At 35.9% G+C, this 13,205-nt stretch overlaps 1 non-coding gene across 1 annotated transcript; it reads right to left on the bottom strand.

Annotated features, from left to right (window-relative positions):
* Positions 1-6,685: 6,685 nt before the first annotated feature.
* LOC141700756 (small nucleolar RNA R71) lies at positions 6,686-6,792 on the bottom strand. The gene has a single exon (XR_012566483.1). It is a non-coding gene; the product is annotated as a small nucleolar RNA R71 (small nucleolar RNA).
* Between the last annotated feature and the right edge of the window lie 6,413 nt (positions 6,793-13,205).

Here is a 13,205-nt window from a genome sequence, read left to right as displayed (position 1 = left end):
CAAAGATTCACAGATTATCTTAGATTGCATTGGATAGAGAAATGAAGAACAAACATGTGAAGGACTATTTTATAATTATTTTTTATCTTTGTCTTCACTTGTAATACTTGGTGATATATAAACCAAGTTGCAGCTAGTAATTAGGTGTGGATTTTCAAGAGCTGTTTAAAAAAATTCAGAGAGAAAATCATCTAGTTTGTACTAGGAAGCAGCTGTGAACAATTCTTTGTATCACAGATTTTCTGAAATACACATCTCTGGTGGAACAACAAATCCATCAGAAAAGTTTTTAAAGCCTTTGTGTTCTTTACATTTGTGTTTTGAATATACATATGTCTGCACTTGCTTAAAGCAATTCACACACATCTGTTCATCATACACTTAGCTTTTGAAACTGCTCAAAACTTGAAAAAGTTTTGAGATTTACATTCAACCCCCCTTCTGTAAATCTCATTGTTAGTTTCTTGGGAATAACATAAGTTTTAATATTTTTAAAAAAACTAAATTTTAAATACAAATTACATGAATTAATAATTTCGATAGATGAATACAAAATAAAAAAGATAAAATTTAAAATAAGGATAATGACCCCCGAGATGAAATTATATAATACACACTATTATCTTCACGAAAATAAAATTATATTATTGATCCAGTTTAAAAAATTAAAATAAAATATAATTAGATTGATTTTTTTGTCGGTATAATGATTTCAGGTTAAAACTAAGTTATCATATTAAAATAAGTTAAAACAAAATTAAAATTAAAAGTTAATTAATAGTCATTTAAAAAACTTAAATAAACAAATTTTATATGTTAAATTAATAATCAATTGAGAAAAAATCAAGAATATTTTAGAAACTTTTATATGTTAAAATATTTTTGTAAGAACAAATGAATTGATTTGAAAATGAATCTAGTTTCCGTTACCTAAAAAATTTAAAACGGGAAAGCAAATGTACAGGTATCCCAACTTTCACGTTATGACCACATAAGCTATTATTATGATCATTCAAAATTGTTACCAAATAGTCGATGAAAATGATAAACGTGCTTTTTTCCATATAAGTGCTCTCATTTTTGTCCCCAAACAGGCACATTATCAGACAGTCATATATAGAAGTTCTTTATGAAAATTCTGAGTTCATATTAGTGTTCAGTAATAAATATGAGTGTATGTAAAAGTTGTCAGAATTCAAAAACGAGAACTTTAATTTTTCCCGAAAATCCACTAGACACCGAAGGAGTTAGACACCGAAGGAGTTAAGTATAAAACATTTAGATTAAAGAAATTGAATCCAAGGATTATAAAAGAGGATGATTAAAGGAATAAAAGATATTGAGGAGGTTTTAGTGAACCCCTAACAATAAGATCACGGATATATTTCCTTGAATGATCAAACGAGAATAAGCGACGAATGAATAACGTAACGAAGGGAAGCCAAATGAGGAAAAAATACATGTGACAATTAGAAGAGCAAAGAATGCAACATTTGGAGCATCAATGTCAATGCAACTAAAAGATCAAGCATCTAAGACATCATCACACCATAATAACTTGACAAGTGGCATACAAGTGAGCTAAGCTAGGTGATATCACCACTTTAACAACTTGCACCAAGATATCTATCAAATTAACCAAACATTATTAGTCACTTTATCACTTCATCAACCAAACAAAGCTCTTCCCTCATTTTCTTTTCTAAAACCAGAGAGGAAAAGGGGATGGAAATGGAGGAGAAAGAAATACTTGTAACTTGAGTTTCCCTTGGCCAATTCACGTGTTCTACAAGTTAAATCGAATCCCTCGAGAAGCTCTACGCATATATTATAACCACTCTCCTCAACTCCTTGATTCACATATCCATTTTAATATTTTACAGTTCAGGGTGAATAGTGATTTTAAGAATTAACTTTGTGCTCTTGATTTTGCTTGGAGGTTGTGATCATTATAAGGCTTGCTAAGGACTCCCTAAGGCTTCCTAGTGATTATATACTCTCTAAGAAAGGTATAAAGCTCCAAATCCTTTAGTATAAGTTTGAGTTTAGTGATGTTATATGGATGTTTGGATGGTTGATGATGAATGAGATGTCTTAAAACATGTTTAGATCTATGTATGTTAAGTTGTTGTTGTTGATTGTTGAGCCATGATTAGTACTTATTAGGTCTGATGTTCTTGATAAGATTTTGACTTAGGTTAGTTGTAAAAGACGAGACCTTGAGTTGTTGTTGGATTGATGATGATTTGGGTTATATAAATTTTAGAAATCGTTAGTTTATAGCCGTCGTAATGCAAGATTTTACATTACCACTGTTTGTGTGTAACTTTGGAGTCCAAATCCCCCTATTGAACATCACATTGTCATGAACAGTTAGTTCATGTTTTAAGCTTTGTTTTGATATATTGATCGCGTTAATCGGATTTACGATTTAGGAGAAACGATTGTTTTAAGTAACGATTGTTTTAAGTAACGATTGTTTTAAGTAACGATGTTTCGCGAAAACAAAAAAAGAGGTTAGAAGACGATGTCTTGAAGGATGATGAGTCCCAGAGCAAAAAATCGAAGAAACACAGGAAATAGAAGCTTTCGAAGCTTGCGAACGACCTAGCTCTCATTAAAAGCTACATACGAACCCAGAGCGAAGGCCTAGAAGTTGCAACTGAAAGTCTATTGTTTGTCAAAATAGAAAACGCAAAGATCAACGGAGACTTGAAATTCCCCCTCATAGAGTCATTCGATGGATCCTCGGACCCATCGGACTTCATTAACCTCTTCGATGACAGGATCTATTTCTTCGTACATTCTGAGATTTCTAGGTATCGATTTTTCTTTACATGTCTCAAAGGAACCGCTCTAAATTGGTTGGAAAACTTGCAACACTACAAGAAACATGTTAAAAGACATCGGTTATAAACCGATGTTAAAATTTTTCAAAAACGATGTCTTTGCATGTGTAGAGAAAGGTCCAGAGTTTTAGACATCGGTTTTAGACTGATGTCTAAGATACCAGTAGACAACAGTTCTAACTTGGAAACTGATGTCTTTTTTCTAATATATTACATTTTAACACATGATCACGAGTTCAATAATAGTTTATCTTTTAATTTCTATCAATTTAAACATGTGACACACAAAGAAAAAAAAAGACAAAGACAACATTTATGAAAATAGGACGTTGTAAATAAGTACTTTTAACATCGGTTATTTTATGAACTGATGTAAATTATAATATTAGACATCAGTTATGTAAGCTTGTATTTAAGATAACTTTTGAACTGTTGTTAAAGATGTAATTTAATATCAGTCATCTTAAACTAAACTGATGTTTTGTTCACAAAAGACATCAGTTGCTATGTAATAAGCTGATGTCAAACCTCCATAGGATATTAGTTATTTGTTAGGTTTGATTGATATATGAAACCTGTTCTTAAAATCAAACATGCATTAAATTGAAGTATATCTAACATACTAGAATATAATAGTAACTTGTAAAAGATATGCTTTGCAACAGCTTCAGCCAGTCTAGTTGATGCCAGGAAATAAAGAAACCCGAACAAGTTGTCTGTTGTACTAAGACATTTAAGGAAGAAATATTTATAGAGACACATAACATACAACATTTAGGGGAAATATGTTCTACACAAAGGCATGCAAACAAACAAAATTTGATTCTCACTTAATCACGGGAATAAGAATCTTATTAATTTGGACAAATGAAGAAGATTTTTTACCACTGGATGGAAAACCCGAAGTCTAGGGAAATTGGGTGATGAAATACTGGTAAACAATTGTGCTCGGACATCCATACATCAGCATTTTATTTGCAAGTGCCCTCAGGGTTGTGCAGCGTTACTATCCCTGGCATCTTGCCATGGTTATCTTTTTCTTATCGTCCTCCCTCTCTTATCTTATTATCAACAAACCATGTAATTAGATCAATAACACAATTACTTACATTCAATACAACTTCTTTAAAATTAAACAAACCTTGAGAAACTTAGGTCAGTTTCACAAGCTGAAACATCTGTTGTTGATTCACCAAACACCTTGCTTCCTTCTTGGCATCTGTCAGACAAGCCAGATTTAGATAAACCCTTGTTGTTCGAGTTCGACATCAGGAATCTGTTTTCATGAAGTATATTCTCGGGCAACGATCTGTGGATGAATGACCTAATATGCAGAACACGGGTAATTATAGCAACGCAATATACATCTACAAGTAGTTAGAAAAAAGACAAAATGCATCCGCAAGAGATTAGAGAAGGGCAAATACATCAGCTTTATAAGACAAGTACACAATTTCCATGAGTTCTGCATATTGCAGGTTACTAGTAAACTAAAAACAACATCCATCAGCTTCATGGTTACTTCAGCTAGTCCATACCTTGCATTCTCATCAGCGTATTGTTGACCATAGCGATATGCACTATAACGATGGGCGGTATCCAACTCCCAGACTTCAGGTTTTCCATCCAGTGGCTTAAAATGCCCCAAGAACCTACCATCCCGAGTAAATTGAGATGCTTCTATAGTGTCTGCTCGTTGGAGCAATATCCCCTCAAGCATTTATTTTGATCTCTTCCCTTTTTTCAGCAGATGATGAGATTCCAGGTCTTTGCATACTGTTACCACTTTCATTTACACTGCTTGTAGCTTCATTTTCACTGTTATTGTCATTTATCTTGGTACCACTTACTGTACTGTCTATATCTGATAAGTGGATTTTATATCTACCTGAAACGCTTCATTATAAGCTTAATTTGGTGTTTTGGACTCAAGTTGGTATTTTTGATGTGTTTTTGTGTTATTGCATTTCATGTATCAGTTAAAGGAAGAAAGAAGCTTTTCAAAGAATTATGCTGAAAAAAGATCAGAATTAGAAGCCTAGGCCATTCTCAAGTTGTAGAGAATCTCATTAGCTTCGCGTGGGTAGTTGAATCGCCTAATTCTGACGAGCAGAACTCAAGATACGGCCAAAAGAAGAAATGTCAGAATTTTTCCAGAAGGTAGGCGCGGCCGCGCCAGAACCAGCGCGCCCGCACCACTGAAAACAAAATTCCAGCGCGGCCGCGCCCGCACCCGATTTCTGCCCCAGAATCCTGATTTTAGTCGAAATTGAATATTTGAGAGTCCTGATCATCCTGGAGCCTATATACCAATAAAAAGATGTTTTTAACAGCAAGGAGGTCTGGGAGAGCAATAAGGAGACCTGGGAGAGCAATAAGAAGACCTAAAGAGCACGAGAAGGCTACGGAGAAGAAGACTTTTGTTTTCTTTAATATAGTTGATACTTGGATGCTCATTTTCGATTTGTTCTTCAACCCTAGTACTCTTATATTATTTATTATCATGCTTTCATTGGAACCCATGGTGATGATGAGTTCGATTATGAACTAATCTTTATCGTGGGGTTCTAACGGATTTAATTATGGATTTCTTTAGTTAATTTATTTTGATATCTTGGTGTGTGGTGATTGATTGATAACCTAGTATTAGTTGTGCTTATTCATCTTATGTGCGTAGCTAACATATAAGATAGCGTGTTAATCTTTATTGAAGCGACAGTGAATATAGAGGTTTAGAACTTACCATGCTAGCATAGGTTTATGTATTGTTATGCATGATTCATAGGTAATTTTAACCATCTTACTTTCCCTATGTAATCACGATAGATAACTTGCGCATTAAACCTTTATGTTTTCAATTCTTATAGACATATAAGGACTAAGCATAATTGGTGTATATTCAACTTCTATCTCTTTTGTGGATGCTTGGTAGTAGGGTATTCGTACAATGAAAGTTGGCGTTTACTAGTTTCATGTTATCTGATTAGTGTCGTCACCATCACATGCTAAGGTTAAGAATGAAAAAGCTATTGAATGAAGTATTTAATAAAGTTAGAATCCCATGTTTGTTTTATATATTAATTCAACCATTCTTGTTCTCTTAGTTATAATTGTTAGTTTAATTCTTAGTTATAAATAATCCCAATTTGTTATTTGTCTTAGCATTGAGCGATAACCATACATTGTTGCATAGGTGCATAAATTGAACTTAACCTAAACCAGTCTCTGTGGGAACAAATCTGATTTATATCTTATACTACTTATGAACGCGTATATTTACGTGAATATTAGCGCGTGTTTAGCGACTAACAAGTTTTTGGCGCCTCTGATGGGGACTCGGTGTTAATTTTTAGTTTATGTGCTTGTCATCAGTGGTCGTTAAAGTTCACTGACTCGGACTGTTTTACTTTCTCGGTTTACTTGTTATGTTTCAGGTACTCATTACAATGGGAGATCCAATAGTACAAAAGAAAGCATTGATGAATTTTTCCCTACCCAAGATCAATGACATTCAATCTAGCATTGTCAGGCCAGCGATCATAGCTAATACCTTTGAGATCAAGCCTGGCATAATTCAGATGATACAGAATTCAGTCCAGTTTGGGGGTTCTCCAACGGAAGATTCCAATACACAAAATAGGGATTTCATAGAGATATGCGACACCTTCAAGTTCAATGGTATGTCTGAGGATGCGGTGAAACTGAGACTGTTCCCATTCTCTCTGAGGGAGAAAGCTAAGAGCTGGTTACACTCTCTACCAGCTGGTTCGATTACTACTTGGGAGGATCTTACTCAGAAGTTTCTTACTAAATTATTCCCTATGGCGAAGACAGCTGCACTCAGGAATGCTCTCACTCAATTTGCGCAGCAAGTGGGAGAATCTTTATGTGAAGCTTGGGAGCGCTACAAGGAGATGCTTAGGAAGTGTCCTCATCATGGCATGCCTGATTGGATGATCATCAATTATTTTTACAATGGTTTGGGAGCAAAATCTAGACCCATGCTTGATGCAGCATCAGGTGGAGCATTATGGGCAAAGAGTTATGAGGAAGCTTATGAGCTAATTGAACTGATGGCTGCTAATGAATATCAGTATCCAAACCAGAGATTGCCACAGGGCAAGGTAGCAGGAGTTCTTGAAGTGGATACTTCTACAGCTATCCACTGCTCAACTAAAGGCGTTGTCTATGAAGATCGATTCTCTGGCTAACTACGGTGTTAAGCAGATAACCAGTGTTTGTGAGTTGTGTGCAGGTCCGCATGCGACGGAGCAGTACGCTATATCTAGTGACTCAGCTCAGTTTGTGAGCAATTTTCAGAGATCGCAACAGCCAGTTCCTGCCACTTACCATCCTGACAACTGGAATCATCTTAATGTCAGTTGGATCAACAATCAGAATGCGATGCAACAGCCATTGCAGCAGTTTGGAAACAAGTAATTTAATTCTCCTGGTTTTCAGCAACAATTTGTACCAAGACAACAACTCCAACTTCAACAATAAACTCATGGAGGTGCAGGTCTATCTTCGAATGAAAAATCTGAATTGGAGGAGTTGAGGCTTATGTGCAAAAACCAGGCTCTTATATGCCAAAGCCAGGCTGTTTTTATCCAAAATTTGGAGAACCAAATAGGGCAAATTGTTAACGCCTTATTGAATCGACCACCAGGAATGTTTTCTAGTGATGCAGAAGTTCCAGGCAAGAGGGAAGCAGAAGAGCAGGTTAAGGCAATTACATTGAGTTCTGGGAAGGTTGCAAGCCCTGAAAAATCTCAAGTTCCGGAATTTGAAGTTTTGGCTGAAGAAGAAGTGCAGAAGGAAGCAGAAGTGAAAGCAAGGAAGAAAACTGTGGAACACACTCCTCCTGAGGATAATACAGGGGAAAAAAACAGTTCTATCCTCCACCTCCTTTTCCTAAAAGGTTGCAAAAGCAGAAGTTGGATAAATAATTTGCTAAGTTTTTGGAAGTTTTCAAGAAACTTCACATCAACATACATTTCGCTGAAGCACTTGAACAGATGCCTAGATATGCGAGGTTTATGAAAGGTATTCTCTCTCGAAAAGTGAAGCTCGATGACTTAGAGACCGTTGCTCTTATGGAGGAATGCAGTATTGTGCTGCAACAGAAGTTGCCTCCGAAGATTAAAGATCCTGGAAGCTTCACTATTCCTTGCACCATCGGAAACTTGTCGTTCGACAAGTATTTATGTGACTTGGGAGCTAGCATCAATCTGATGCCCTTGTCTATCTTCAAGAAGCTTGTTCTGCCTGATCCGAAACCGACATACATGTCATTGCAACTAGCTGATCGTTTCATCGCTTATTCACGAGGTATAGTGGAGGATATCTTGGTTAAGGTGGATAAGCTCATTTTCCCTGCTGATTTTGTCATTCTGGATTTCGAGGAAGATAAGAAGATTCCCATCATCTTGGGAAGATCATTCTTGGCTACAGGCAGAACTATGATCGATGTGCAAAAAGGAGAGCTTACGATGAAGGTTCATGATCAGAAGGTCACTTTTAATGTGTTCAAGGCAATAAAGTTAACCACGGCTAAAGATGAGTGCTTTAGAGTAGAGTGGGTCGACTCTGTAGTAAATTCAGAACTTGAGCAATTGCCAAAGTCAGATAACTTAGAGAGATCCTTAATGAGGAAATCAGTTATTGATGACAAAGAAGGAGCAGAGCAACTGCAGGTTTTGAATGCACCTTCGTGGAAGAGGAAATTGGATATACCATTCGATTCTCTTGGGTAAGCAGAGCTGAAAATTTCTCAGATGCGTCTCGAGTCATCTATTGAAGAAGCTCCCACACTTGAGCTCAACCCACTGCCAGATCACTTGAGTTATGCATTCTTAGGTGCACCCCCTGACAAGGGGTTGGAATATATCTATGAAAATCTCAAGGGTGACCAGCCGGTCCCTCCCCTGCTTGCAGATGGTCCCTCTCGTGCACCACAGACAGTTGATAGGTTTGGTCTTGGTGATGCACAGTATAGAAGGTTGATTCAGTGTATTGAGGCCATGCATGACATTCACCGATGTTTTGCTGAAGATTTGACACACACTCTCGGTATTGTTTCCCGAGACACTGGTGTCGAGGTTGATTGGCCACCTGATCCTCCACTCGAGAAGGGTGATCTTCCTAACAACTAGGTATGCCTGAATTCCTTATTATTACCTTCAATGAGGACATTAAAAATTTTAAGTTTGGGGGTGATAATGTAAGGTTTAGTTTGTGTGTGTCCATATAGATTCATATAGATACATATTGCATGTAGTTCATTCATATTTTTGCATGATTATTCATTTAGGACATATTTGTTTGTATTTTTATTTGTGTTATTATGTGAGTCTATGTAGTTGCATGTGCATGCATATAACATGATCCCTTAGGTTGAGCTATTTCTATCTGATTAGTTGATGTTGATTTGAGTGTAGTGATGACGAATAGAGGGATGTTTAAGTCCTAATGAATTAATTTGCATGCCAGAAAAAAAATTCAAAAGTCTTATAGGATTGTTTTTTATCTAGATTATGATTATATTTGTTTAGTTGTTGAGATTTAATCACTTGTTTATATCTAGAATTTTTGGTATTCTCTTAATGGCAAAAGAACGCGGATTTTTTAAACTGGAGAAAAGCTTGGATTTCTTTGCTAGTTGTGGCTAGGCGTCAAATGGCTAGTAGCGGTCGGCTCATATTTTTATGAGTAGTCTAGCGTTGAATGAGATGGAGCGAAATGTACTCATTCAGAAACTGAAAAAAAAGAAAAAAAAGGAAAAAAGAAAAGAAAAAAAATATGTGTTATGCATAATTGATCAAGAGTGAGCTCTTTAATACTCGAGTTATTAAGTTCTAGGGGACTTTGTGCCTAGTAACCTAAGGCTTTTATAGTTTGGGATCCGCAAACCTAACGCTCGCGACATGGGTATTATTGTATAAGTCTTTTGGGACCTCATTCATTGCACGGTCAAATAAGCATCTTTGTTATGTGTTCAATAATAGCATGAATCCTTGTATAACTCTAGTAGAAAGGAGGTGTTGTGAGTCATTATGCGTTTAACGTCTATTATGTTTATAAACTTGTGATTGTTTTGATGATAAGATAAGTATGGTTGTTGATCTAGTATCAAGAGTATATCTGTTAAGCGATGCACACACGCACGTTTCTGGTTTATGAGTTGGTTTGTGGGGTTTATTCGAACTCTGTTAAAAGTCATTGCACTCTTAGAGGCATTCGCTTGTTGGTGGTTATGGTTATTCTGAGGGGATCGATTGCATTATCATTTAGTTACATTCACGTAGTTGCATTCATGCATTAGGTTTGTTTTATAGATTTGAGTCTGTTTATGCTTGAGGACAAGCATCGATTCAAGTTTGGGGGTGTGATAAGTGGATTTTATATCTACTTGGAATGCTTTATTATAACTTAAGTTGGTGTTTTGGACTCAAGTTATTGGTATTTTTGATGTATTTTTGTGTTATTACATTTCAAGCATCAGTTAAAGGAAGAAAGAAGTTTTTCAAAGAATTATTCTGAAAAAAGATCAGAATTGGAAGCCTAGGCCATTCTCAAGTTGTAGAGAATCTCGTTAGCTTCGCGTGGGTAGTTGAATCGCCTAATTCTGACAAGCAGAACTCAAGATAAGACCAAAAGAAGAAATGTCAGAATTTTTCCAGAAGGTAGGCGCGGCCGCGCCAGAACCAGCGCGCCCGCACCGCTGAAAACACTATTCCAGCGCGGCCGCGCCCGAAAACAGCGCGCCCGCGCCCGGTTTCTGCCCTAGAATCCTGATTTTAGTCGAAATTGAAGATTTTAAGAGTCTTGGTCATCTTGGAGCCTATATATACCAATAAAAATATGTTTTTAACAGCAAGGAGGCCTGGGAGAGCAAGAAGGAGACCTGGGAAAACAATAAGAAGATCTAGAGAGCACGAGAAGGCTACGGAGAAGAAGATTTTTGCTTTCTTTAATATATTTAATACTTGGATGCTCATTTTTGATTTATTCTTGAACCCTAGTACTCTTATATTATTTATTATCATGCTTTCATTGGAACCCATGGTGATGATGAGTTCGATTATGAACTAATCGTTATCGTGGGGTTCTAACGGATTTAATTATGGATTTCTTTAGTTAATTTATTTCGATATCTTGGTGTGTGGTGATTGATTGATAACCTAGTATTGGTTGTGCTTATTCATCTTATGTGCGTAGCTAACATATAAGGTAGCGTGTTAATCTCTATTGAAGCGATAGTGAATATAGAGGTTTAGAACTTGTCATGCTAGCATAGGTTCATGTATTGTTATGCATGATTCATAGGTAATTTTAACCATCTTACTTGCCATATGTAATCACGATAGATAACTTGCGCATTAAACCGTTATGTTTTCAATTCTTATAGAAATATAAGGACTAAGCATAATTGGTGTCTATTCAATTTCTATCTCTTTTGTGGATGCTTGGTAGTAGGGTATTCGTACAACGAAAGTTGGCGTTTACTAGTTTCGTGTTATCTGATTAGTGTCATCACCATCACATGCTAAGGTTAAGAACGAAAAGGCTATTGAATGAAGTAATTAATGAAGTTAGAATCCCATGTTTGTCATATATATTAATTCAACCATTCTTGTTCTCTTAGTTATAATTGTTAGTTTAATTCTTAGTTATAAACAATCCCAATTTGTTATTTGTCTTAGAATTGAGCGATAACCATACATTGTTGCGTAGGTGCATAAACTGAACTTAACATAAACCAGTCTCTGTGGGAACGAATCTGATTTATATCTTATACTACTTATGAACGCGTATACTTGCGTGAATATTAGCGCGTGTTTAGCGACTAGCAATATCCTCACGATTTTCTGTACCCTGCTTATCACCAGTTTCATAAGAGTTTAATACTTCAAGCTTATCCAAATTCATATACGCAGAAAACACTCATTAGGCGTGATCGGTCCAGAACATCTCAAATCAAGATTATGTAGAGTTGATATAGCCTCAGCTATCAAGTGTGTTGGAAATACAGTGTGTGCTTTCTGTTTATAAACAAGAAAAAGAATTAGTATCCAGTAACTGAAAATATGGTGACCGAACTTGCCTTCATAAACATACTGGTAGGTCTGCTCTGATTTGGCGATTTCGGAATAGAAGCTAACAATTTTTCTCCAAGTTCAGGTTCTATCACATTCTGAAAAAATAGTAAATAACTAAGGATTTTATATATGCATCAAACAGTTTTACCTAGGATTCTTCATCCAGAATTAGCTCTTCTTCTGCACTTCTTCCCATAATTCTTTCACAAGAGAGATCTTCACAGAAACAATTACTCTACTATTCAGAGTAGAGGTAACGGACAAGGTCTTATACTCTTCTTCGTACACCCAAACCGGGTTCTACTTTACTATGTACACTCAAAACTAGTCTACCAAATGGAATATACAAAAATATGTACTAAACATAAAACCCCCCAAATAACATATGCCAAAAAATTCAAAAAACACGAAAACAAATAGTTTTCTAAAAGGGTATATGAATTTACTTTTTTGTAACTAGGAGGTGGCAAATCAGCAACACGAGGTAGACCCTCCGGATAGGCAATAGGTCAACAGCTTGGCGTGGATTCCGGGGCTTCTTCATCACCTATACATCAACAACAAACAAAGTCATGTAAAATCATCAACACCCTTTTTAAATATTACAAGAAATGAACAAAGAACCTCTTCATCACTGAAGAGACGGGTTTTAGAGCCTCAGTCAGCTTGTTGAGATTGAACTTCTGCATTCTTTTCTTGTTTTCTTCCACTCTCTTTTTCCGTAACTCCCAAATCTATTGGGAGAAAAAAGAAAATTTATACAAAATATAAAGAATATTAGCCCAATCTTGATAATTAAAGATGGGTTCCACTGATTTAAGAAATTAAACTAAGAAATTGAAGATGTGTTGAACTAATTTTACTTCATTTGTACCTAATTGAAATTAGGGTTTACATATTCTTAAAACGGGGTTGTGTTGTGAAATTAATGGTAAATTTAGGCTTTGAAGCTTCAACAGAGAGTGAGAGAAGATGAGAGAAGAGTAGAGGAGAGGAGAGTAGAGAGAGAAAGATAGGCGAAGTGAGGGGAGAAGAAAGGGGGAAAAGTGGAATAAATTTTGGGGTGGGGGGAAATTAGAATTTTAGTTAAGGGGGAACGTATATTGTACTATAGTCGTTCTTTTTATTTTTATTTTTAAATTGAGATTAGACAACAGTTATATTTTAAACCGATGTCTATAAACCCTTTAACATCGAATAAAAACTAAGCGATGTTAAAAAACTTGTTAACATCGGTGGCTTTTCGGACCGTTGT

The sequence above is a fragment of the Apium graveolens genome, unplaced genomic scaffold (assembly GCF_009905375.1).
Source record: "Apium graveolens cultivar Ventura unplaced genomic scaffold, ASM990537v1 ctg2887, whole genome shotgun sequence".
In the NCBI taxonomy this organism is placed as follows: Eukaryota; Viridiplantae; Streptophyta; class Magnoliopsida; order Apiales; family Apiaceae; genus Apium; species Apium graveolens.
Note: the sequence above shows the minus strand (reverse complement) of the source record. Positions and strands in the feature narration are given on the sequence as shown.